Source organism: Meriones unguiculatus, chromosome 8, assembly GCF_030254825.1.
Source record: "Meriones unguiculatus strain TT.TT164.6M chromosome 8, Bangor_MerUng_6.1, whole genome shotgun sequence".
In the NCBI taxonomy this organism is placed as follows: Eukaryota; Metazoa; Chordata; class Mammalia; order Rodentia; family Muridae; genus Meriones; species Meriones unguiculatus.
This window is the reverse complement of record NC_083356.1, coordinates 69,822,402-69,848,426: the sequence shown is the minus strand read 5'-3', so window position 1 is coordinate 69,848,426 and position 26,025 is coordinate 69,822,402. Positions and strand designations below refer to the sequence as shown.

Sequence of the window (26,025 nt, the reverse complement as noted above, 5' to 3'; positions counted from 1 at the left end):
ACAGTGGCCATGGGAGTTTTGTGGAGAGCATGGTTAGGGCTGCTCATCTTTTGCATTGGGCCCAGCAGCCTGGCTACTTGCTTGTTCCTGGCTATTATTTGTATTCCTTAACCCAGAGGCCAAAGCAGAGCAATTACCAGGCACCTGATGACTTCAAGGAAAGATAACCATGATGGAAGGAGAGCAACTCTCCACCATCCAATCTGGGAACATGCACAGAAACCCCTGTGCACATGCTCAGGGAACCCTGTGTGGCCACACATACCTAGGATCAAGTTTAATTTACAAGTCAAATGCAGTAAGAGACTGATAGCAACTCAGAACAATGACTCAAACCAAATTCTTATTCAAAGGCATTGTAGCTTGTGTATGTTTATTTCTGGAATCTTCCCTGGCATAATTTTTTGATCTGGTTGACCTCTGGTAGCTAAAAAACCCATAAAGCAAAACCTCAGATAAGGGGCTATACCTCTCTAACTTCTATTAGAAGTGCAAAAACAGCTTCCACAGTGACAGACAGGTAAATGGTGAATTTCAACCACAGAGCTGGGCACACTGCCCCCATGACCAAATGTGTGAGCTGGGACCGCTTGGAAAGAGGCAGAAACGCCGATGGCTGAGGAAACAGCATTGATCAAATCAACAGGAGACTCTAAAATAAGTATAATTACCACCCTTAAAGAGAGATGTGGTTATTGTATTCATGAAGCAAGAATGAGCTTTTATATAAAAGAACTAATTAGAGATCATGGAGATTTTAAAATAGACGGTCTGAAAAGCAGAGAGAGAGAGAGAGACATCTGAGAAGCAAATTAGTGAGCTGGAAGATCAGGCAGGTACCGCCCAAGGAATTCAGTGCAAAGGGCAGAAGGAAAAAGGTGGGGGACCTGGACCAGCTCTAGAGGTCTCCATGGGGATGGTAGGCATTCCCAAAAGGATAGTGTAAGAAAAGAATAGAGAAAATGACCAGTGTTCCCAAGCCACCAGGACACAGAATATGTACAGAAAGAGAAAGCTCAAGAGAAGCCAAATGGGAGTAAGACTTAGGAGGAATGGGCTGGCAGAGTGCTTGCCAAGCAAGCATGGGGCCCCGGGTTGGCCCCCAGCACCCACATAAACAAACCAAGGAGCCCTATGTTGACTATAATGATAACACTAGAAAGCACAGATAGAAGGGCCCGAGGGCCCCTGGCCAGCCAGTCTCATCAAACTGATGAACTCCAGGCTCAATGAGAGGCCCTGTCTCAAAAAACAAGGTGAAGTTTGGAGCTGGAGAAATGACTGAACAGGTAAGAGCACTTGCTGCTATTCCAGGGACCCAGGCTGGGTTCACAGTAGTCATGTTAGTTGGCCCATAGCCAACTGTAATTTCAGCTCCAGAGGACTGGGTGCCTCCGGTCTCCAGACACACTTGCACTCATGTGCATATACCTACACACAGACACATACACCTACTCATAATTAAATGATAATAATAATAAACACTTTAAGAAAACCAAGATGCAAAGTGACTGAAGAAGATCTCTAACATTGACCTCTGACCTTTGTATCCTCCTGCTCCTCACTTTCATAAATAGGTACTTATAGACACAAAGGAATAAGTACCTAGAGTTTGGGCATAAGAAGAGATGCCCTTGCAGGGGAGACACCCACACCAGCTTCTTCCTAGCAAATTCTAAACCTAGCTTTCTAACTTTGGAGTGAAATAAAAACCAGACTCCGTTAATTTACAGTACTCTCCTTTCTGAAAGAGTTAGTCCAGGGTGTGTTCTGAGGAAACAAAAATGCTAACACAAAAAAAGATGATGCCCAAAGACAGAGAGAGTGAGGGGGACAGCAGAAACCCAGAGGGGTACAGTGTCAAGAAAAGGAACCTTGCAACTGCCATCGGTGGCCTCTGTTGCTCTTTGTTTTAAGACAAACTTTAAACGTAAGAAAAGCACAGTGAACGAGGTCACAAGAGTTCTTTCACCACCGTCATCCAGAAGATGTGTATGTCTATCACAATGTGTCTGCATCACAGACTCAAGCACACTCCGTTTAGACTGCTTATCTGCAATCGGTTCTCCAAGTCTCATATTCCTGGGATGTGGAAACTGTACAAAACTGATTATATTTAATATTTTATGTATTAATTTATTTTGTATTCTTTTCTTTGAGGGTGGTGATTGCCATGGCTTATGTGTAGAGGACAGAGGACAATTTTCAGGACTAAATTTATTCTCCTTTCATCTGTGAGTCCTGGGTATCAAACTCAGGACATCAGACCTGGTGGCAAGTGCCTTTAACTGCTGAGCCATCTCAGCAGCCCAAAGCATTAATCTTTAAAAAGTGTTTATCTTGTATTTGTCATCTTGCTAAGCTTATAATTTATTCCAATAAATCTTCAATTTGTTCATTCAAATTTATCAAGTGGAATTTTCCACACGTCAGGGCTGGGCCTCTGCTGGGTCGATATTTGCGACTTTCCTTTCTGCGTCTTCTTTTCAGGGTCCTTGTCCTCCTCTGTCACGGGGAAGCTGTGGAGTGAGGATGCACAGCGCAGCTTGTTTTCATGTTACTTCCGGCTGGATATCCTTTCACAGCTGGCAGGTCTGCGTCACAACCTTGACTGACTGCTTCCTCAGCGCCCTTGAAGACCAGACGAAGGACTCTGTCTCTCCAGCAGCTTCAGTTCAAGACCCCTACACCTTCCTAAGACCCTTAAGGATGAGTGTGAGGACCGTAAAGTCTTCTCCTGAGTTGAAGAAAAGCACCTAAATACAAATAATGGGTAGTCTCTGTGCAGGGCTGGCACTGGCATGCAAGTTAATAACCACTAAAGTTACCTAAGAAAAGGCTTTGGCGCACGCCTGTAATCCCAGCACTCAGGCAGAAGCAGGTGGATATCTGTGAGTTTGAGGTCTACAAATCGGAGTCCAGGACAGCCAAGGCTACACAGAGAAACCCTGTCCCCAGAAAAGTAGGAAAGAAAACAAGTCTTGAACATATGAAACGTAGGTACTTTGTAATCAAGGGTGCATCATAGCTCTCTTACCTCCATTTTCTTCCTTTTCTAAGTAAATACAATGACTTACCTTTTTTTGTTTGTTTGTTTTGTTTTCAAGGCAGAGTTTCTCTGTGTAGCCTTGGATGTCCAGGACTCGAACTCACAGAGATCTGCCTGCCTCTGCCTCCCTGAGTGCTGAGATTAAAGGCATGAGCCACCACACCCGGCTAATAATGACTTCAGTATACACCGTGATAGCATTAGGCTTTCCTGTGCTAGGCCTACAAGAAGAATCTATGTGCTATTAGCCCATTTTATAGATGAAGAGGCTATGGCGCAGACAGCTTATTTAACCTGTGTAAGATCGCACAGGGAGGGGCATAGACAGAACCTATGGTAGTACCTTTGAGCATCTGTCGCTTTGCTCCCCTTGTCACTTTCTTCTACCTAATTTAGAGTTGAACCCAATCTTAATTAAAGTCAGAGAGGACCAAACCTCACAGGCTGGTTTATAAAAAGTCATTCAATTGAGAGCTAAGGAGAAATGACAGAAAAAAAAAAAGTCACTGGCGTGGGAATGTTTTCTAAGTGACACTGACCTGCAGAGCTGAGATAAAGGCTTCTAGCATCATCCATGAAGTAGACAGCACAGGGTCCAAGAACAGACCTCTGCTGGCACAGTGGAGAACACAGCCAGCTCCTATGTGTGCAGAACAAAGGAAAAAGGTTAAACTTATTTTGCATGTGGCTATCTTGAGATCTTGGATGAGTTGAAAACTATCAGGCCAGCAAGACGACTCAGCAGCTAAGAGCTGCCAAGCCTGCTGACCTGACTTTCATCCTGAACACACATGATGGAAAAAAAGAACCAACTTCCAGGAGCTGTCCTCTGACTGCCACACATGAACTAGGTATGTATACAGAATAAATAAGTAAATGTGATTACATTTTTTTAAAAAGATAAATATAAAAATTCCACAAAGGCTGTCAGACATGCAGCCATAGCAGTCCTGGGCAGATGAGAAGGAATAGGCAGAGAAGGACTGATCCATCCCTGTCAGGAAGGCTTCACATCCAGAATGTATGAACAGCATCTGGGGTCAATATGAAGATAAATACAGAGTTGGAACTGTAGCCAGAAAAGGTGTGAGCAGGATTCCTGGTGTCACTAGATACCGGGTGAAGGGGATTAGGAGCCGTGCACATGTAGGGTCCAAGCAAGGTGTGGAGGTGTGGGCCTGCCCGAGGCGAGGAGGGGGCCACATCTCTGTAAGGAAATGGCCGGTCACTCTGACTAGGGTTGCCAGACCTTAAAGAAAGAGGCTGTGTGCAAGCAGTGGGCCAGGCAGCAAATGGCACAGGTGAGCAGCAATGCCATTTGCACATGTGGGGGAAGGAAGGGAATGAGGCCTCACCAGAGTAATGGAGGTGATGGCTGTGGTTTAGGGAATTCCCTGGCATGAGCAGATATCAGGGAAGACAGACAGCCAAACAGCAGAGGAAAAATAATAATAGTAAAAAAAAAAAAAAAAAAGCGGCAACTTATTTGTTTAGGGTGTGAGCTGGCTTGGGTGTTTTATAAGGTCCCTGGGACCTCCCCTTTCCCCTGTTGATTCTGCCTGGTTACCAACTCCTGGGCCTTCTTGCTATTTCTTCTCCCAGAGTACTCTTGGGTGGGGTGGGGAGATAGTATCAGGGAGCCCATCTTAGCGGTCCCTACTTACCTATGTTCCTCTAACCCCACTTCACCCAGGAATTGGGGGGAGAACAACAGGCCCCCACTAGGAGGCTGTGATAACTCCATGCTTTTTCTTCCTTCCCTCTTATTTATACCCACCGGGAGTCTGGAAGTCACAGCAGCTTCAGTGAAGCCCGCAGTGCACCTAGACAAAGGTAACCATTTTCACTTTATATCCAGGTGACCCACAGACACCTTTCCATGAGATCCTCCCCACTCAGCCTCTACTCTCGGAAGCCATAAGCCAAGTCCTATAAGAAAGCCAAGTGGAGTCTTCAGTTCCTGGTTCTGAGGAGAAATGGAAACTCAGCCCATCTTTTCCCAAGCTCCCAAGACCATTCCCAGATGGGTCCTAGCTACAAAACAAAGGCTTGAGGCTAGCCTCTGCTCAGTAGCAGTGTGAAACACAAGCTGAGGTTCAGCTGATTTCACAGTGTCACATCTACCCCAATCCTCCCATCACAATAAAAGACAAGCAAATGCAGGAGAGCCCTGGGTAGATGAGGAAAAATGCTGCCCTGGAGGGGAGGCAGGGCCAGAGCTCTCCCTAGCCCGGAGAATTAGGGCAGGCAGCACTGACAGAAGCTCAGGCCTGGACCGGACCAACCCCTCTGGAACTGTGTCTGACACTATGTCAGGTTGATCTGGCCAGTAGTGGAAAGGGTGGAGGAAGGGTCAGGGTAGGGCTGGGCATTTCTGACAGATTTTTCTGGGGTGGGAAAGAAGCAGCAATAAATTGACATTGGGGCTAGTGTTCTTTATGCTGATGTTCCCGGGAGCTGCATGCAGGTGTTTCAGGGCTCTGCTGTGTGCAAGTCCCCACCCCCAGCCTCTCAGGAACCAGAGCGTTGCCAAGGGAAAGGATGCAAAGCCTTCCTTAGCCCAGTGGAGGAGGGGCAGCCTCTCGGGGTTTGGAGCCCATAAGGCGCATAATGATGAAGCCAAGGGTAGAGAATGCCAGCTCGAGCAGTTTTGAGTCTTCTGCCCCTTTTATGATAACCACCAAGGCCATTTGCCTGGGGTGTTATGCCCAGATCTCCTGCCCCGCCCCCAGAGCATCACTGAATTCCTTAGCACTGAAACTTCAGAGCAGGAAGCAGATCCCAGCAGGGAAAGTAGAGATGCCTGCTTGGCCTGCAGAGCACTTATGCTGGTCAAGACCAGCTGAGCCAGCAAGCCTGAGGGTCACTCCACCCCCAACCCAGAAAAAAGATGTTTGCAGTTCCATGCTGCATGTGAGGAAACTGAGGTCAAGATAGGACCAAATGAAGAGGCACCAGTAAGAAAGGGATGGGCTGGAACCCCATTGTTACCCCCTGCAAGTCTGAGTCACCTAACAGCTGACCTAGGCAGGTGGGGCTTTATCCTTCAGCTACTTGCAGATTCGCCCTGACTGCAGGCACAGGCCACGGGATTACAGGACAAGGGCTCCCGAGAGAGCAATGCAGCCCATCTTGCTTCGGCTGCTTCCCAGAACTACACAGTGTGCATGCACATAGTAGGTGCATGTGCTCAGTACACACATTCACTCAATGAATGTGTGAACCAGTCTAGTTGGCCTCTTCGGCTCCAGACATCCAGCTCAAATAGAATTAAGCCCACAATTGCAGAAAAGGCAACTTTAGAAAGGGCAGCGTGGAAGCTGGGGAGACGCCTCCGTGGATGAAGTGACTGCTGTACAAACATGGAGTCCTGAATTAGAACTCCAGCAGCCACACCTGAACCAGGCATGGTGGCTGCATATGTGTAATTCCAGTCCTGAGGAAGTGGAGACAGGTAGATCTGGCAGCTGGCACTGCCAGGCTGCCTACTACCTCAGTGCCTGCTTAGTCAACCTGCCCCTTACGAATCCCACATGAAACATCTCTGAGACTGGGGCCTCAGAGTGGCCAGGGGAAGCTCTGCTGCTCACTGCTGCTTGTCTGGGTGGCTAAAATCTAGAACCAAGGGTGTTTGCTTCTGACAGTGCACACGACATCACAGGGCCTCAGGCAAATGCTTTCTCTCTGAAGTTTTATCGTTCATTCCGCAAACAGCCACAGAAGTAGTACTGCCAGCAGAATACAAGAGGCAGAGTTCTGTCCTCACTGCTCTGTCACCCAGGAAGAGACTGGGAATGGCAGTGGGGTGTGATAGACTCACAGACACTGGGGTACAGAGCAAAGAGGGATGCTGGGCATGTCACTGTCGGCTTTATGGTGGGTCACAATGGGCGATGCTTGTATCTCTGCTTAGGGCACAGAGATCTCCCTCCTGCTGCCCCAGGCCACCCAGATGAGGGAGTGCGATAGCCCCTAAAGCCAGAGCTTAGCCATTCACAGCCAAACCCTTTCCCCATAACCCCAGACAGAGTTATAAGATTCGGGGTTCCCTCCTGCCTTCATCTCGCATGCTTCTTCCTGCTCCCCAACTCCATCCCACTGTTCTCCTCTCCTCCTCCATCTTCTCCACATGCTGCCTCCTCTCACCCCAATCCAGATTGTCAGCAGGTGTCAGGCAGGTAGTAGTGATCAGTTCTGACCAGAGAACAAGAAATAAATCCAAGTGTTCATTCTCTGTTCCCAAGATGGGTACTGGGTCTGGGCAGCAGCTCCTAGAGGAGCAAAGCTGCCTGTGGATGCTCTCCATGGAGACTCCATCCCAAGAGAAAGACACTGTCTTTCCCTGGAGAAAAAAAAAAGGGCTTCACGTCTGTCTTGTCATTCTACTGTCATGTCACCATATTTGCATGTGTCAGTCATAGAAGGGATTCTGTGTCATACTTTCAGTGCACCCCAGTGTGTACTTCCTCACGAAGCAGTGCTAACAGAGGCAGGAAGGCATGGGGAGGATGCTTTAACTTTAATTCAAAGAGTCAGTCTCTCATTGTTCATGTATTATTATTATTATTATTATTATTATTTTAACATGATAGACTGAGGGTGTCACTCTGGGCTCAGGATATCACCAGCAAGGACTTCAGAGACCAGGGGACCTGTTTTGACAGGTTTCTTGCTGTGAAGTTGTCAAAGGAAAGACTAGCTCTCCACTCACCACTGTCAACATATTTCAGAGAAAAGCACAGGAGAGATGCCTACCTGTCACTAACCACCTCCCAACTTAAAGGACCTCACCCGTTGGGACCTCGACCTCATTACTTTGAGACATTACTCACCTCTGAGCTTCCAGAATACAAGGGTTCATTCTTTGGTCTCCCCATATCCAGAGTGTGTGGTGAATGAATGAATGAGCGAATGAATGAATGCTCCATCTGGATTGCTGGAGCCAGTTGCCTGGGGGAATGAAAGACTGATTAGGGCCCTCCTGATTAAGGCTTCTTTGGAGCGAAGCATCCCAAGAGCCAGTGAAGGTTCAACAATAAATTCTCAGATGCCGGCTTCCCCTGCAACACCCACACCAAGATTTTCCAGCCTGTGACTCACATGAGGAACCCCAGGAGATCCGGGGCTGATTCCCGTTGCTACCTCCTCATCTATCATCCTCCATGATCTCTCAAGAATGAGTGCATCGTGCACACTGTCACAATGTTTTAGGATGTGGTGGTAATTAAAAGCCATCACAGGTGCTTCCCAAGAAGATGAGGCTCCGCTGGGAACTACAAGAGATGCACCCCAGTCCCTCGGGCTGCACACGCCTGTGTGCACCCCTCCTGCCCACAGTCTCCATTCTCCTGCACACCTGTCTAAACCTCTTCATCTTTCACACACTTCAGTTTTCCCGGCCATCCCTCACAGCTGTGCAATCTAACAGGCCTTGATCTGAGACCTGAGGGTAACTCTGCCTTAGACATCACAAAAATAACCATGGTTGCCCGATGGTGTCTGAGTTCCTGATTATTTTTAATTCATTCATTCTCTGGATGAGCTCGACCTGAGCAGATCACTTGGAGTTGGGTAGACGCATGATTCTGTCACCTGACATGTTCAATCAACTTCTGAACTGCTCAGGGCTGTAGCCTGAGAGAGCCAGGCGATATTCAACAACAGGAACTTCTATACCTGCCAATCAGCCAGCACCACCCCTTCCAAAATCTCCCAGGTGTCCAGGACAGAAAGGGGCTCTACAAGCCTTCACTATGATATGTCTGGAGTCACAAGCTCACTCCCTCCTGAGGGTTCCCTCAAAGAAATTTAGTGATTGTTTCTGGCCCTGGCTCTGCAGGTCCTGGTAGAAGCCTCCTTCTTCCAGGAGTGCATTGTCCCTTCTGCTCTGCAGAATGACACTGCCCATCAGGAGCAGAATCTGGGTGGGGGCCCTTCCAGCCAGAGGACCCAGTGCCCATTGCACAATGTGGAGGGACTGTGTTACTTCTTTTTTTAAACTGCTGTGACAAGACACCTGACAAAAGCAACTTACAGATGGAAGTGTGGGCTCCCAGTTTGAGGGTACATCCCAGCATGGAGAAGGCATGGTGGCAGACACATGGGTCACATTGCATCTATGGTCAGGAAGCAGAGAGGGATGAATGTTGGTGTTCAGTCCACTTCTTTCTTTTATTCAGGCCAGTATCTTGAGGATGCCACAGGATGGTATTCTCATCCTCAGACTGTGTTTTCCAGTCTCAGTTAACCCCGTCTATAAACTCTTGGTCCTGTCCTGTTGAAGGTCCTGTCCTGCCTTGGTTCCAGGCCCTGTCATATTGAAGATATTAACCCACAGTGATGTGTAAGTTTGGCTGGATGCCCATAGTCCTCCATGGTCACTAGTGTTTTTTCTCCCCCACCCCACCAAAGAGTGCACCCTGAGCTTGAATATTTGCAGAACACTGGAGAGAAGGACTTGATATCTTTGCCTCTGATGAAGAGGTTATCAACCCTCAGCCCTGAGATTGCTCACCTATAATCACATCCAAATGGCCCATTTCCATAGCATAAAAGGCTTCTTACAAAAGCCACATTTGTCCAGACTGGAGAGCAAGCCTTGCAAACTGCCCCACATGTCGCTGTGTGTTAGACACTTTTCAACACCTCCACCATCTTTCAGGTGTGAGTTACATCCACTAAACTGTATGTTTAGTGAAGGACGCTGGGCATAGGATTAGAAGTTACCACAAAACTGGAAAGCCTGCTGTGGAGGAATGGCTCCTATTCGCCCTTCTCGCAGCCTGCTGCTGCCTGGCCTGGAGAGCTGAGTGGGGCTAGATGACTTTTTTTTTAAAGTCTTCTTCTTCTTCTTCTTCTTCTTCTTCTTCTTCTTCTTCTTCTTCTTCTTCTTCTTCTTCTTCTTCTTCTTCTTCCTTCTGCTTCTGATTCTGCTTCTTCTATACTAGAACTTGCTGTTTCAGGAAACTTGATGGTATGTTGTTTCTATGAAGTCAGCTCAGAGATTTCTCCTTATTCCTCCCTTTTCTATTTTTAGAAACGAGTTTAAAAAGTAAAATCAAGGCATGCTTCCATACACAAAAAGCAAGTTGGGTGGTGACCACTGTCTATTATCCAGATGAAATCTGCTCTGTGCATTTCTCTGCTGACTGTATGACTTTAGGAAAGTCACATCACTGAAGCTGATATTTCTGATTTATTTGAAGACTCAGCTGTGTCGTGTGATCTTTTGTTAGAAGCTGTCTTGTGAGAGGGAACAGAATGTGAGGGGCATGGTTTTGGCCAACTGAGAACATGCGTGCATGGACTCCAAGGAGAAAAGATATATAGAAGCCCACGGACAGTGAGACAATGCTTTTTGGATCTATATAGCTTAGATGGTCTTTGTCCTTTGAAATGTTCCAGAGAACTTCTTGGAGCAATCCACCTGAGTCTCATGGCTTTTGATGACTGGTTTTGATTCAGTGGACTCTTGCTATTCCTGCTGAATTGTGCTGACTCTTGTTGCTGTTTGATATTGGCATTTGGACTGGACAATGAAAAGTGGAACTACACCTAAAAAGGTCTACAACTCCTATTTCCTAATAACCTTCTTTCTCTCCTACCTCTGGTCAGTGGGTTGGAAGGGAGGGAGAAATGTTTAAGAACCCTAAAGTAGGCTTTTTTAAAAAAAAATCTATGCCTACAGGTCACCCCTCTGTTAATGTTTTGAAGTAAAGGTAACAAGAGCTGGAGGGACAGCTCAGAAGATAATGCCCTTGTGCAAGCACAGGATCTGAGTGTTGACTCCCAGCACCCACTAAAAGCTAGGTGTGGCAGCATGTGTCTGTAACCCCCATTTTTGGGGAAAGCAGAGATGAGAGGATCCTGGGTACTTGCTGGCCAGCCAATCTAACCAAAACAGTAAATTTCAGGTTCAGAGAGAGACTCTGTCTCAAAAAATAAGGAGAGCAACAGAGGAAAACAGCCAATGTTGACCTCTGACCTCTACATGCAAGGACATTGGTACACATGTGCTGACACACAAGAGGGGTCTGTTGTGCCTGCTGTGAGTAATTGAAGCCAATCGCCGTTTAAGTGAGATGGATACCACTAAATAAAGTCACACCATCCCAAGTACTGGGAATGCATCTCTCTGCTCTACACAGAAAGCCCAGAGGCAAAGGCCAGGCTACTTCCTGGGTGCTTGGCTGCTCAGACCATGGCTACCACATTTACTATCTTGTGGCAGATGTGGACATGTGGACAGGGAAAGTGTGGATAAGCTGGTGGGCAAAGGCAGGATTTGATGGTGAGGCTTCTTTTGAAATTTTTGGCTGACAGCATCTAAGGTTCTGAGACAATCACCAAAAGTCAAGTAGTCCTGACTGAGTCTGAAGGAAAACGACCACAGGAGTTGATTGGCTGGCTAGCGTGTGGTTTCCTCTTGGTTTCTCTGGGCTCTCTGCCCTCCTCTTATGTAGAATCATCTCTATGGAGTCCATTGTCCTGTCTCTGAGTGGGAATGCTGGCGAATTTGGGATATCTACAAATAGGCTGATAAGCCTGGGCTTGGGAGTCATTGAGCCCCAGCTCTGGTCTGCTGCCAAGGACCCTGTTATTTGTTCTCACCTGCAAAACGGGTCCTGGCTGGCTCTCCCTGGCTGTTGCTGAGCTGGCTAAATGAGACAATGTGTGCAAGTGTTTAGCATTGCATCTGGAATGCATTGAGCACATAACAAGTGATGTTTACTGTGAGATAAGTGCCTGCTGCAAGCAGGCTCTGAGAAGTTAATTAATGAATCAAACACAGCCACCAGTCCCTGGAGAAGTGAGACAGGTGACAATTAATTACCCATCTCAAAAGGGGTAGAGATACTTAAAGGCAGGGCCAGCTTTTTCTGGTAGTCAAGTGGGATGAAGGATATTCCCAATTTGTTATAAGGAAACTCTCAAGCACCAAGGATCTGACTATTGCTAAGGAGCTCAATGAGGAAGGATCAGCAGGGAAGTGGGCAGTGTGTGTGTGTGTGTGTGTGTGTGTACAGGTGTCTGGCTGAAGCACCTGTTTCTTTGGCACTGTGGCATGTCTTGGAATGAGTTTCTGGTCCTGCTATACTCAGTCAGTGGGCAAAGGGGAAGGAGATTCCACCAGCTCTCTGGCCCCTCAGGATAGGCTGACATATTTCCTCCCACCAGGACAGTGCTTCTTACAGAGTGTCCAGTCAATCCCAGCACAGTCAAGCATTTGTAGGGAGTGCCTAGTGATCCAGGAAGGTTCTCTGAGTGTGGTGTGTTCTAACTCAAAGCCTCACTCAGTATATACTCCCCTCAGGTTGGGGTCTGCTGTCACAGCCCACTCCTGAACATCTCCAGGGATAGGGGCTTGTCCTGGGGACATATTTCTCAAGAGGTAAGACCAGAAAGTTCTTCTTCACATCCAGCTCAAATCTGCCTTGCTTTAACTCCCAACCACTAGCCCAGTGCTGTACTTGGGAGTAAAGCAGCAGAGATTTGCTTCCTCCCTAGTGGCTGGAGACCTGAGTCAAGCACAGGCCCCAGTCACCCACCAGCCCACTACAGACCAGGCACTCTACACCAGACTGACCCAGAGAAAGGAAACAAATAAGAGCAAAGGTGAGCATTTATCAAACTTGTATGCTATGCCTCTGAGCATTTTTTGCCTTTCATTTTCAGATCAGCCTTAAAGGCCCTGCTGTCAGAAACAAGAAGGACCAGGGACCTGTTCCAGGGTTGTGCTGTCCACAGCCAGGTAAATCCCATCGCCACAGAGACCACAGACATCAGAGAGAAAGAAATGGGCTGGTGGTGACTCCGCAGGGCGTGCACGGGGGTGTGGGCCAGGGGACCGCAGACCAGCGTCAGCACCAGGGACAGTTCCTCGCCTGCTCCCTGCAGCCGCCGCCGACGGCGCGCGCGCCGGGCCGCAGCGCGCACTCCTCAGCAGGCTAGCGCGTGCGCGCCCTTCCCTCCAGCGCGCGCCCCGCGCCTGGGACTAGGCTGGAGTCGCGCGTGCAGCTAGCAGGGAGGCAGCTGGGCGTCCAGAGCCGCGGCCGCAGCGCGCAGCTGGCAGAGACTCTCGGCTGGCCACGCACTTGCCTCCTCTGGGGCCTCCAGGAGCCTCTTGGCGCTCTTCTTCCCAGCCCGGCCCCAGCAGGCTCCACCGGCCTTGGCCTGGGCTGCATTTGCCGCTACTCACTGTGCCCTGGACAGAGGGACGCCCGCCCCGTCACGTGTGTCCAAGTCCTCCGCCAGTCGGGGCAGCGTGGTTCCCATGGTTCAAGGTAAGGGCCAAGCGGCTGCGCAGGTCACGGTGCGAGAGCAGGCGACGCAGGCTGGGAAGCCCGGGCTCTGCGCTCACCTCGCCTGGAATACCCACTGCAGCCTGCCCTGGCCACCTTGCATCAGGTGCCCTGACCTATCTGTACAGGTGCCTGTACAGCGTCCCCCTTCCCTTTGCGACTCACCATTCAAGTGCTCTGAGACAGGCAGTGGGGTCCTAGCTGAGAGGCAGAGGAAGCCACAGACAGAAGAAATGCTCTATTTCCCTCCAAGGGCGACCTGCTTGGGGGAAGGGGTGTGGGGAGAGAAAGTTTGTCGGAAAAGCCTGGAAACCTGGCTCCATTCATCCCTTCCTGCCTGGAGCTGCGATGTTTGGTTCCATGTGGTGAGACTTGCTCCTCAGCAGGTCAGTGTGCGTGGGCTACTGCTGACTGTCCAGCCCCTCCCTGTGTGAAAGCTCCATTCGACAGCTTAGGAAACTGAGGCCTAGAGAAGTTGGCTTCTTTTTCAAGGTCACAGTTAACAGGTGGAACCTCTGTCACCCCTTTCCTACGCTGTTGGAAACCTCATCTTAAATAGTGACGACAGGAGGGGCACAACAGGCAGGCAGTTGTGTTTTTCCAGCCGGAAACGACACACTTCCAACACTGGGACTCCGAAAGCAGGTTCACATCCACCCTCCTGGCTCCACTCTCTTCTCCACTCAGTGACCTGTCCTCCCCAGGCCAGTGTCACATGGATGCATATGGCTCTGCTGGTATGACTCTGGGGCAAGAAGCCTGAGTGACAAGCCCCCGACCTTTCTACATGCTCCAGCATGTTCCCTTATCCCTCCTGGATAGGCTGGGCTGCTGCCCTGTGGTCCCTCCTTCCTATGCTGGTCAAATTCTTGACAGGTTTCCAGGAATAGCTTTCCCCTCCCAGAAGTTTATGGCTGCAGAAAAGTGCAAAGGCCCCTCTTCCCACCTTCCTCTTCTCGAGGTAGAATTGAGAATTAAGCCTCCATGCCAAGACTAAGACTTTCCAGGCTTCACACCTCTGGCCAGTAGGAGGAGGCTGAAACCCTCATGGATACGTGGGCTACAGGCTTGCCGAGTGCCTGCAACTTTGTGTGGCTTTGAGAAGTTCTTTTCATTCCTGAGGCCAGGGGTTCACTTGCCCCTTTCCTCTCTCTCTCCCTTTCTTTGGTGGTCATGTGTGGTACATTTGCCTATGCCATAGAAGAGACACATAGAGTGGTCTTGTGCTGGGGTCTTTGTCCCTGTCACCTGAGCTTCTGTAGGGCTGGTTGGTGCTGACCCACTAGTAAAGCTTGGAGATGCCTCCTGGATGGTCTAGGGTCTGGGAGGAGGCACAGCTCCCAAACTGTGTGCCTAGGATACCTGTTGGGGTGGTGAGCTGGAGAACATCATTGTCTCTCTGGGGCAAGCTAGCACCATGAGATGTGGGAGGCCAGGATATGCTGTGACTTCTCCACCCTCGCCTCCCCTGTAGGTGGGAGAGAGCCCCAGAGCCCCAGGCTTCTGCTGTGCCAGCTAGCATGGACAAAGACCTTACAGAGAACATGGGCACAGCTGGAGGAGTCAAGACTTTCCCAGCTCTTTCCATCTTTCTCAGTGACCTTGGGCCAGTCCCTGCTCCTTTCTAGACCCCAGATAGTCTCACATCCCCTAAGGTTCCTCTCAGTTGTCCCCCACACCCAATCCTGAGGACCCCATCTTCTAAGTATGTGGTCACCCAGGTTTTGTACTTTGGGGCTGGATCTAAGTGTCTAAGACTGGCGCTGGTTCAGAGTGAGGCTCCGCTGCCTGGGGACTGGTGCCTGCAGACCCAGCAATCCAGCAAGAAATGATGATAGTGCTCAAAGCAGAAATTTATCACCTTACAGTCAATTATATTGGACTTTAAACTCTCAGGGCTTGGGGAAGGCAGAGTGGCAGACTGCCCAGACTGCCCAGTCCACTCCCACCCTGCCACCACTCCTGTTCTCCTTTTTAAGCCCTGACCTGGGTGGCAGGAAAGTGGTGATTTGTATGGTGGGCATGTTGATTCAAGGCCCAGGTTTTCAGCAAATCACTCAGCATCCTCATCTACAAAAATAGGGTGTTTCTGCCTTCCTGTGGGTGTTTGTGGCACCTGTGCAGGCGTGACCTGGAGCAGCATGAGGATGTAGTGGGACGGGAAGTGGCATTATGAAGACATAGTGGAATGGGAAGGAGCTTTCTGCCTACCTTGTAGCTGCCTTGTCTGTGATGACTTCCCTGCAGTCTCAGTCCCTCTGGATTCACTCCAAAGGGGATTCAGCCAGGCCAGAGCTGCTGTGTCTGCCAGCTCCTCTTCCTCTCTCCTCCCAAAGCTCTCCATTCCCCCAGGAACTGGGTTCCTGGAAGAGGCTTAAATTATTGGAGCCACTTCTGACCCAGTCCTCTGCCTTGTCTCCCTTGCTGGGGGCTGCCCTGAAAGGCGTGGGAAGGATAAGCTTTGCTAGCCCAAGGCACAGAGAGGCTGTGGCCCGAACCCTTAAGGGAAGCTGGGGTGCAGAGCCTGGCATGTGAGTTCCTGATTTACACTCTTAAGACATGACATAGGGACTGTGTCCCTAATTTCCAAAGTTTTTGTAGGGGAGGAGGCTGGAGATGGGCTGGGGGTCAGATCTAGCCTGTAAGCTATGATCTGTGGGTAGTCTTTATGTGGAAGTCTAAACCTTGGTGAACAATGGTCAGACCCTTAACACTGTGACTGGAGAGGAAAGGCAAGAGGTCACTATGTCTATCTGGACCAGGACGGTAGGCACTGAGCAGATGCCAGCTGTGTGGGCTGCTGTGGTGGGCTGGGGTAGTAGGAACGTGGCCCAGGACTAAACAAACATCACCCCAGTTGGCCTGCACTGGAGCGTGGGATGAGCTGTGTGAGCGGTGAGGAGGCATTCCTGTGGGCCTGGAATAGGGCTTTTCCTTCAGCACCAGTGTGGCCCTTGTTTACACATTCCACCCCAGTGGGATACTGCTTCTGGTCTTCTGGGTCCTCCCAGCACACCCGAAGGGGCTTCGGTGGGAGTGGCTCCAGCCAGACTGAGCCAGTTACCTGTGCTAGTGTCCAACTCCTTCAGTAGGAGACTGAGGAGTCGGCTCCGTTGGTAAAGTGCTTGCTTGCAAGCAGAAGGACATGAGTTTGATCTCTAAAACCCAGAAGGGGGAGTAGGGCCAGCCAGGCATGGTAATGCATACTTGTAATCCAGGAACTGGGGAGGTGGAGACAGGTAGGTCCTAGGGGCTTGCTGGCCAGCCACCCTAGCCTATTTGGACAGCTCCATGCCAGTGAGAGGCCCTGTCTCAAACACAAGGTGGACAGAGCCAGAGCTCTGTCTGTGGAGAAGAGCTGCACAGCTATCTGGAAATCAGGAGAGGATTGAGCAGTTGTTGGGGAACAAGCCAGGCTCCTAGGGTCACAGACTATCACCTCCATGGCTGCTGAGGGTGGCACTGTGGCACAGCCTTACGAACTGATGAGAACAGTGTTTATGTTTAAAGTATGTATCTCTAGTGAGGTTACTTAACCTCTTGGTCCTGGGTTCTTTATTTACCTTGTATGTGGGTTCGGCTTCCTAGAAGAGTGCACACCGCTGGAAAACCCCCATCGTACTCACTTCCTGACCAAACCAGAAGATAGCCTCAGAGTAGACAAGAGATGCCCTCATCAAACAGGCAAAAACCACAATGGGCAAAGCTGTCATTACCTGTGGTTTGGCTCTTACAACCAGCTCCCAGCTTCCTGCAGGCTACCCAGTGACAAAGGTGATCCTTGGGTATGCCCAGGCTGCTCTGCTTGGTTGCTGGGCCTGCTCCAGGTCTGGGGAAGAGGCGTCTATCATTGGCTCTTACTTGCTTTTGGCATTTGGCCTGTGGCCTAGGGACCCAGCAGCTAACATCTCTGGAAGTGGGAACTCTGCCTCCCTGACCCTGGGTTAGCAAACTCCCATGCCAGCCACCATGACAGGAACAGCCCCTGCTTACACAAAGCAATGATGGGTGGTTTTGTCTCTTTTATGCTATGCATTGTGTGTGCTTACCTAATATATTATTCATCTTATAATATATTCAAATATTTTTATTAAAAGAAATGTGTGTTTGCTGCAAAAAGAAAATCAATTCAATTTTTCTTGGCTTATTTATGTGCAGCCTAAAAGCCCTCGAATCCCTCGAATCCTTTCCTGTGGCCCACATGCTCCCCTGCAGCCACACTGGACCTCAGTGTTCCTGTTCAATAGTGATCCTTTCTTGTGCTTTGTTTTGACCCCTGCCTCCATGCTGGGGACAGGTTTGAGGTCTTTATCCTCTGTCACAAAGCCCCAGCCCAACTTTCTGGTCCAGTCATTTGCAGGGCACGGCTGTTGACTCACAGATTGGCAACAATCCTGTGTGCCATCCACAGGGTCTGTCTGTTAGAGACTGACTGGGTGTAAGCCTTGAGTGGAAAACCCTAGTGGCTGGCTGGGGGAGGAGAGAGTGGGAGGAGGCATGTGAACAGGATTAAACTGTAGTGTGGGAAGGTTCTGTGTGGATGGCAGCATGAGGCACGAAGGCAGGTACTCTAAATTCTATGGAAATCACCTCAGGCTGGAGCAGCCAGGGAGAGCACCCTGAATGCAGAATCAGCCGAGTTCCTCTGGGTACATATATAGTCAAGGGAGCAGGTACTGCACGCAGGCCAGACACTGCTGCTGTCGCTGGAGACGAGAGGGGCCATCTAAGAATGCTTGCTGGCTCTGGAAATATCCCTGGTTTTTCTCTGAGGGAAAGAAAGTACCAGATGGGGCTACTCCCGGGTATCCCGTTGGCTTCTAACTGGGTCTCTATGGGCGTAATTGAAACCTCATCTCCTCTGACTTGGTTCCTAAGGCAGGCTTGGCCAACCTCTCTCTCCTGGTGCTGGCCGCAGGACCCTACTGCAGGCTCCCACATATCCCTGCTCAGTCATCTCACTTGCTGCTGGACCACCCATCATGCTTAGCAGCACGCCCCCTTAGTTCTTGTTTGTTTTCAGTGTGCTAGGAGCAGCAGGAGGTGCGGAGGGCAAGGCTACAGAGCTCTGGGTAGCAGTGAGGAGGACACTGGGAGTACCATTAACTCCTCGCAGCATGTCTGGGCTCACCTTATAGGGTTTGAAATGTAATATTTATACTGTGTTTTCCAGATCCTCTCACTCAGGGTTGGCATACACAGTCTCACTGGGAACATCCAGGAACTTTCCTAAGGCAAAATAAAGATGTTCACTTTTCCAGTTTATAGGCAGACACCCACTTAGGGTTCCTTTTCCTCTTCTGGAATGAGCCCATTCCAGAGCCCCCCAGTCCAGGCTGGCTTACCCCAGGGCTGGCACTATCCCTCTATATGTAGAGACCGTGGTCACATCTCCTTGGGAAGAATATGGGGTAGGGATGTGGGGGGCAGTCTGTGTCTCTTTCTCTAAAATGCATTTGTCTTTGCCACGTGGTTGACGTAAGGGCTGTTGGTGTTTACCTGTGTCTAGCGTTTGTTTGGTTAAAACACTCATTACGTGGGAAGCTCCACATAAACCTACTTACAAAATGAAGGAATACAGTCTGTGATTTTTACCTTCATGAGGCTTCCCACATGAGACACCCTCTACAAAACACAACTCCATGCAGAAGGTTGTCGATGGCATGGCGCCTTGGGAAATCACTCTCGTAGGTGTTCTTGTTCCCACTGGTCTGTGTCTTGCTTTCTCCTTGGAAGCCCTACTTCATTGATCAGGAGCTGGGGAGAGGGAGAGCAAAAGAAGAGAAAAGAGTGGGAGGCATGGGAAGAGATAGGGTCTGCAGTCAACCATACCCTTAGAAGTTACCGAGGGCCTGCTGGTGAAAATAGCCAGGTGACTGACCCTCTTTTTGCTCCAGTTTCCTGGCATATAAAGACAGGCGTGGCTTCCCCTTCTGTCACCAGGGATGATCCTCGGCCCTGTAGGAGCCCAGTGGATTCTGGAGTCTCTGGGCATGGATCAAGGAGAGAGGCTGCTGACCAGCCTCCTTGCCATGTGTGGCTGAAAGTCATTACTTAAAACCAATGCTATCCCTACTGAAATTCAGACACCCTGCTGCAGCCCACGGAGCCCTGTATGGAATGGATCCATACTCTCAACCTCAGCCTGTCACCTACCTCTGCATGCTGGCTTCTGTGCTATCTCTGGAACTCTCTGAGACCTTTCCTTTGGGAGTCTTCTCCCTACTGTCTGCTGCCTGTCAGTGTCAGGTCTGTTTCCCTCTAGTCTTGTCTGCATCGAAGCTGGGAGGTCTTGAGCCAGGTGCTGCTCATTACTCATTCCTCTACCGGCTGCTCCAACCCCAGCAGCCAGTAGAGTGCCTGGGACACGATGGTCGTTCCATGTGGAATGAGGGTCAACCCCATCTTCCGGAGGGTGCAGTGGCTAGTGTGTGTCCCTGAATGGCCTCCAGATCAGGATACCCACTGTTAGAGTCAGAAGTGGCATCTGCCTTGGGAAAGACTCCCGTTGAGGGCATCCCTGCCCAGTGTCCTCAGGACAGAGGAGCATCGCAGGATATAGCTGCCTGGCTGTAGGTCCCCAGGGCCTATTGTCTCATTTCAGCATTCCTGATGGAGGGCAACTCACCCCATCAGACCCTGGGGTCAACACTGCCATTTCACGACCATTAAGACTTGTGGAGATTATTTAATCTGCAAGATGCTTCTGCTTACTTCAAAAATCCCCAAATCCTGTTTTATTTCGTTTGGTGGTTTTTATGTCTTGTGTGTGGTTTTGTTTGTTTGTTTGATTTTGTCTTTGAGACAAGGTCTTAGCAGGTAGCCCAGGCAGTCTGGAAAAGTAGTTATATTAAATATGTGTGTCACCACATCCAGTTGAGCCCCATTTTGTTGTTGTTGTTTGGTTTGGTTTTGGTGGTTTGGGGTTTGGTTTGGTTTTGATTTTTCGAGACAGGGTTTCTCTGTGTGGCCTTGGTTGTCCTGGGCTCACTTTGTAGACCAGACTGGCCTTGAACTCACAGAGATCTTCCTGCCTCTGCCTCCCTGAGTGCTGGGATTACCACTGCACCCGGCTTGAGCCCCATTTCTTAAAATGAAAATGCTCCTGGCAGGTCTGTGCTGGTCAGGGTGCTCCAGGGGGAACGAGCCATGCCAGTCAGCTAAGGGAGGAGACAAAGGTGCCAGTGAAACCGAGGCTGCATGCTGGGCAGACAGCACAGGACTCTGGTGCTCAGGGCTTGGCCCTATAGGGTGTGTATGCAGGTGGGGCCTTCTTGGTACCTCATATGTCCACTTCTAAGAAGACTTGAAGTGCTGCTAGGGAAGAAAAGGAGGCAGAGACTCAGCTTGGTGTTAGAGGACTTGTAGCCCTTCCCTTACTGCTGAGAAGGCTGGCTGATATCCACTGGATGGCAGGAACCCTGGACCCCACTCTGTTCCTATTTTCTTCCTGTGTGTCAGCAATACAGCGCGCGCACACACACACACACACACACACACACACACACACGTCAGATACATACACAGAGACACAGATACAGGGACACATGCAAACACACATGTACACAGACAGCAGGCACATGAAGAGACATGCACTTGAGGACACATGCCTAGACAAACATGCACACAGACATGCACAACAGGGTCAAAGGCAGACACATACACACAAATACACAAGTACATACATGCAAACACATGGCATGCACACAGTAGACAGAGAAACAAAAAGCACATCTGGCACACAGAGACATGCCTGTGGGGACACAAGCATAAACACACACACAGGCACACAGAGACATTCATATGGGGACACACTTAAACACATGCATGCACACATGGAAGACTTACACACAGCAGATACACTCAGAGACACAATGCACATGCAGACACACAAATGGACACTCACAGAGACATTCACAAATATACCCATGAAACACACATGGCACACACCTAGCAGATACACAGAGACATGCACTTAGTGACAAACACAGACACACATGTACACGCATGACAGATACACATGCACACAGAAGATACAAACTGAGACATGCACATGGAGACAGACATGCAGAAACACACAAAACACGCATATGCAAACTCACAACAGGTACATGCATATAACAGGCACACAGAAGCATCATCCACACGATACATATGCACACAGAAGGGATGTAGCTCAGTAGTAGAGTGCTCATTTTACATGCAGGAGGCCCTGAGTTCTATCTAACACTACAAGAAAACAACACACTCATGCAGAGATACACATGTACACACAGGCATACACCCAGAGACACACCCAGTCTTACCCTGTGCCCTCTGCAGACACGGGACAGGAAGGAGCAGCTTTGGAGACACTGCCTAGCTGCCATTCTGAAGGCATGTGATGCAGGCTTCCGGAAGATCCCATGCCTCTGGAAGAGCCGCTTTCACTTAGCTTTCAACAGCATGGCACCCTTCTGTTCTCTGACCACCAACTCTTAGGGAAGCTTCATCAAGCCCACCTTGTGGGAAACAAAGAGCCACTGGACATTCTCTTGGTCTGCCTTGCTTTATTGTTATGTCTCAGGCTGAGTAGCAAGGCTGATAGCTCATGTTTGTGTCAATCAGTTATTGGCATAGTGACTGTGCAACAAGCCGTCCTGACATTTAGCAACAAATAGCTCTTCTTGCCCGCAGGCCTATAAGTAGCTGGGGCTGTCCCACTCATTGTGGGTGTCCAGTTCAGGTTCTCAGGGCTCTTTCATAGCTACAGCCTGTGAACATATGCTTTCTCAGCACACTCTCTGAATCCCAGGAGTGCATAATGCATACTTCTTCAAGACTTTGCCTAGAACTGGGATGTGGTCCCTTTTGCCTCAGTTTCTTTGGGTAAGTCATATGGTTGAGGCCAAAGTCACCAAAATAAGACTCTGCAGTGACCATGGTAGTACAAGGTCCATAATAGGGGAGAAAGGGAGCTGACTGGGTCTGTATTTTAGATAGTTCCTAAGAGTGGCCTGGCTCTAGCACTCCAGATGTGATATCATGAACAGGTCATACAGAGATGAAAACTCATGGCTGGCACCTGCTGTTTGGTCTGCCCCAATTCCACTGATCTAGAGAAGTGATGGGGAGGAATAAGACATAGGATCCTTTTCCTCACCTTTCCCCCAGCCTGAGCAGAGGGAATGACTGTGGCAGACACAGCTGGTAAAAACCAATGGCTGGGGAAAACACGATGGCTGGCACAGAGTGGGCACTCCGTAAATGCTCATGCAGTTAATTGCTGGCATTGCTTTCCCAGGCTTGGCAGAGACTTGAACAGATACTGGGGAAAAGGAGACTAGGAGGAGGACTGAGGATCCCCCTAGCCCCTGCTGGCTCAGGACCACTCCAGTCCTGCTGATGTGTCCACGTGAGAATCCAGACAAAGTCGTGGCTCACGAGGAAGAAGAAGTCAGGAGGGAGGTGAGGTGGAGAGGAGGCAGGGTGAGGCATGTCCTTTTCAGCAGAGCTTGGGTGTGCAAGAAGCAAGGGAAAGGAGAAGTTTCTCGGGCAGGTAGGTAGATCTACCCTGCCTGTTGTCACTGGTTACAGAGCTCCTGACAGGCTTGGAACGGGGCCCCAGGCCATTACACATAGTACAAGGGCCCTGTACTGAGAGGGTGCCCAGAGGGCAGATAAGCAGTGGTCAAGAGAGCTCCCCACAGGGACAGTCTAAATCCTGAGGCAATGGTAAGGCCTATGGTGGTTCCGGGGAGATGGTGGCAGGTGGAAGCAAGGACTTAGTGCAGGTGAAGCTCTAAGGAGCAAGAATGGAGGAGTGTGTGAGTCCAGCCAGGAGAGAGGCAGTGAGCAGACAAGGAATATAAGCAGACAAGCAATATAAGCAAGGAATATGAGCAGACAAGGAATATAAGTGAAAGGGAGAAAAGGGCCTGGGATACAGGTGGGCACAAGCCCTGCTCTTCACCAGACCAGGGCTCTGCTGGATGAGAGTCGCAGAGTGCCCCTCTCTGATCAGCCTGCGGTGTGGCCCTAGAAGACTTGAGGTTCATGGTACCCTTCTGCTGTTTACAGTGACGTGGCTGCCTGTCCCCAGTTTCCCACCTATGAAAAAAGCCAGATTGGGACTCTCTGGCCTGAGATCCCAGTGTCAACTTTGGAGCATATACAGATTTTACTCCAGCATAGAAGTGACAGGGTCATGTGCTTGGCTGAAGACAGCACCACCTTCTCATCCCATTACCTGGGGCACCTCTGTAGCCATGGAAACTACAAGGGACCTTATGAACAACTAAAATGTATTTTTCCTGACTTTTGAGAAGATTGACAGGTTTCTTCTCCATTCATATACCTTAATGATGGGTGAGAACAAGGGCATGTTTGTATCACTGTGCGCAGCACCCTCACTCCCCACCCACATTGCTTTTGTGAGGGTGTTCAGGGTGGAGAACCCCTCAGAGACACTGCCCTCAGCCTGGGCATCCCCTGAAATTGCAGATACCACCAATTGCTATGTGAGCAGAGTGCATGCCAAACTCTGGGAGGCTCAAGCCCTCCCGGGAAGCCCTAGGCTGGTTCACCTGGACATCATCCCTTGCCCTTGGGCCACTAGAGTAAACGTGAAAAATCTACTGGTATCAGGTCCAAACCGGTGTCTGGCTGTGCTGTGGCCCTGTACTTTGGGACCTTTCAGCTTAGGTGGGGAGGCATTCCTAAAGTCACCCCAGATTTACCATTCATTTTGGAGGGGATTTTGTTCTTTTCTGGGCAATAAGTTCCAAGCTGGTGCGCTGTCTTTGTGTTTGATTGACACCATCATTCTGTTATCTCCTCTCTGCCACTGTCACCTGCCAAAGTCTGCTGTCGTCCTTGCCTCCTTTCCTGAGTGCCTGTTCTGTGGTTTTCAGGCTCTCTCTGGATATTGTAGTAAATGTACCTGGCTGTTGTCTCTTTTAAGCCCCTCCTGTTTGCAATTTGTTGAGCTTTCGGGATCTAAATGTTTATCATTGTTATCCAGATTGGAAACTGTTTTTGTTAAACATTTATTTATTTTATGTGTGTGCGTGTTCGCATGTGACAAGGTGTGCTTGTGAGGGCCAAAGGACAACTTACAGAGCCAGCTAGGCCATCAGGCTAGCCAGCAAGCACATTTAGTCACTGATCCTTCTCACTGGCACAAGAACATATTGAAATACACAAATACCTACCCTCCCAACCAGGTAAAAATCCATGACGTGTGGTGCCCAGGAGACAATCACCTAATGTCAGAGAAGCAAACCACCTACAGTGAAGACAATTCTGTGAAGTAAGGCCAGAGCAGCTTTTAGCCCAAACCTTTCAGAACTTTCCAGTATTCCAGGAATTATGATCCTTCCTACATAATGGGGATTTTTGTTTCAAGACAGCTTCTCTCAGTGAACCTGGAATTCACTAGACTGATTGGCCTAGAAGCCCCAAAGATCCTTCTGTCTCTAGTTCCTTAGCACTGGAATTAAAGACAGGTGTCACCATGAGCAGGTTTTCCTCATGTGCTAGGGACCAAAGTCAATTCTCATGCTTACACAGCAAGCTCTTCACCCAACTGAGCTCTGTCTCCCAGCTCCAGAATGACTCTTCTAATGATCCATAGAGCTCTGCCTGCCTTGGGCCTTCATGCTTGTCACATTCTTTGTGGAATGCTCTCTCCCACATCACCCCTTACCTTCAGGGCCTCCTGCCCTCTCCTTGCTCTCTTCTTTCTCCATTCTTCCTCCTTCCTCTCCCTAGTATGTTCACACTGCCCTCAAGACTAAAACCACACAAAGGTGGTATCTTAAGTGTTCTCTTGCTGTGGTGAAACACCATGACCAAGAAGGAAGTTAGGGAGGAAGGGGCTTATTTAGCTTGCACTTCCACACTGTAGTCCATCAAGTCAGCACAGGAACTCAAACAGGGCAGGAACCTGGAGGCAGGAGCTGCTGTATGGAAGGGTGCTGCTTGGATGTCTATTTCCTTAATACCCTCAAAGTGCCTGATCTCATCTGAATTGTAGGCAGATTTTAGGTGCCGAGTGTATGGCATGAACAGTGAATGCTGCTGGGTTCCAGAGGAGGGAGCAAGGCTAGGATCCAGGGCAGACTGTCTCAAGGAACTGGCTGAATCCAGCCTTTGAATAAGAAGCTGAACTGGTGGGAGTTCAGGGCTGAAGTCCCCACGGCAAGAAAAAAATACTAGAGTTGTGATTGGCAGGCTGAGAAATAAGCTTCTTCAGTTCGAGGAGTCCTGGGGGATAGTGAGCCTCTAAGCATAACATAGGGTGGGGATGGGAAGGGAGGGCAACCACGGAGAGCCTAGGAACACAGATGTTTGGGCCTAGGACCAGCAGCAGTTCTGTGCTCAGAGCCTGGTGGGGACAATAGGACTGCTGCAGAGAAGACCAAGGGGGCTGTTCTGGAAAGTGTGCGCGGCAGCCTGTCAATTCTTAAACACAGAGAACAGAACACCCCCCACCCCCACCCCCCAGGAACTGGACACCTGGCCTAGAGCACCTCTTGCACCTGTGCTGGCTCAGGGACGTGAATGTGACCAAGACAGGCCTGTTCGGAGCTCGGACTTTGCAAAAAAGTATATATAGAGAGGGGAAGTCAGTGGCACTGCTAAGACCTCAACACTGCCAGACCATGGCTGCACCTGAGGCCTCAGCTAGGGTTG

General features: G+C 49.7%; 1 protein-coding gene and 1 long non-coding RNA gene across 3 annotated transcripts in view; one reads left to right on the top strand and one right to left on the bottom strand.

Annotated features, from left to right (window-relative positions):
• Positions 1-3,588: 3,588 nt before the first annotated feature.
• Positions 3,589-9,318, bottom strand: LOC132656020 (uncharacterized). The gene is made up of 3 exons (XR_009593977.1): positions 9,084-9,318; positions 7,882-7,999; positions 3,589-3,689 (listed from the first exon to the last, which is right to left on the bottom strand). It is a non-coding gene; the product is annotated as an uncharacterized LOC132656020 (long non-coding RNA).
• A 3,678-nt stretch (positions 9,319-12,996) lies between these two features.
• The window catches only part of Fam163b (family with sequence similarity 163 member B), a 29,455-nt gene continuing 16,426 nt past the window's right edge, over positions 12,997-26,025 (top strand). Inside the window, exon 1 of one of the 2 annotated variants that reach the window (XM_060389746.1) lies at positions 12,997-13,332. The gene's annotated coding sequence lies outside the window, so the exon portion shown is untranslated. The remainder of the gene's footprint in view (positions 13,333-26,025) is intronic. The other variant, XM_021651923.2, reaches the window with a different exon arrangement.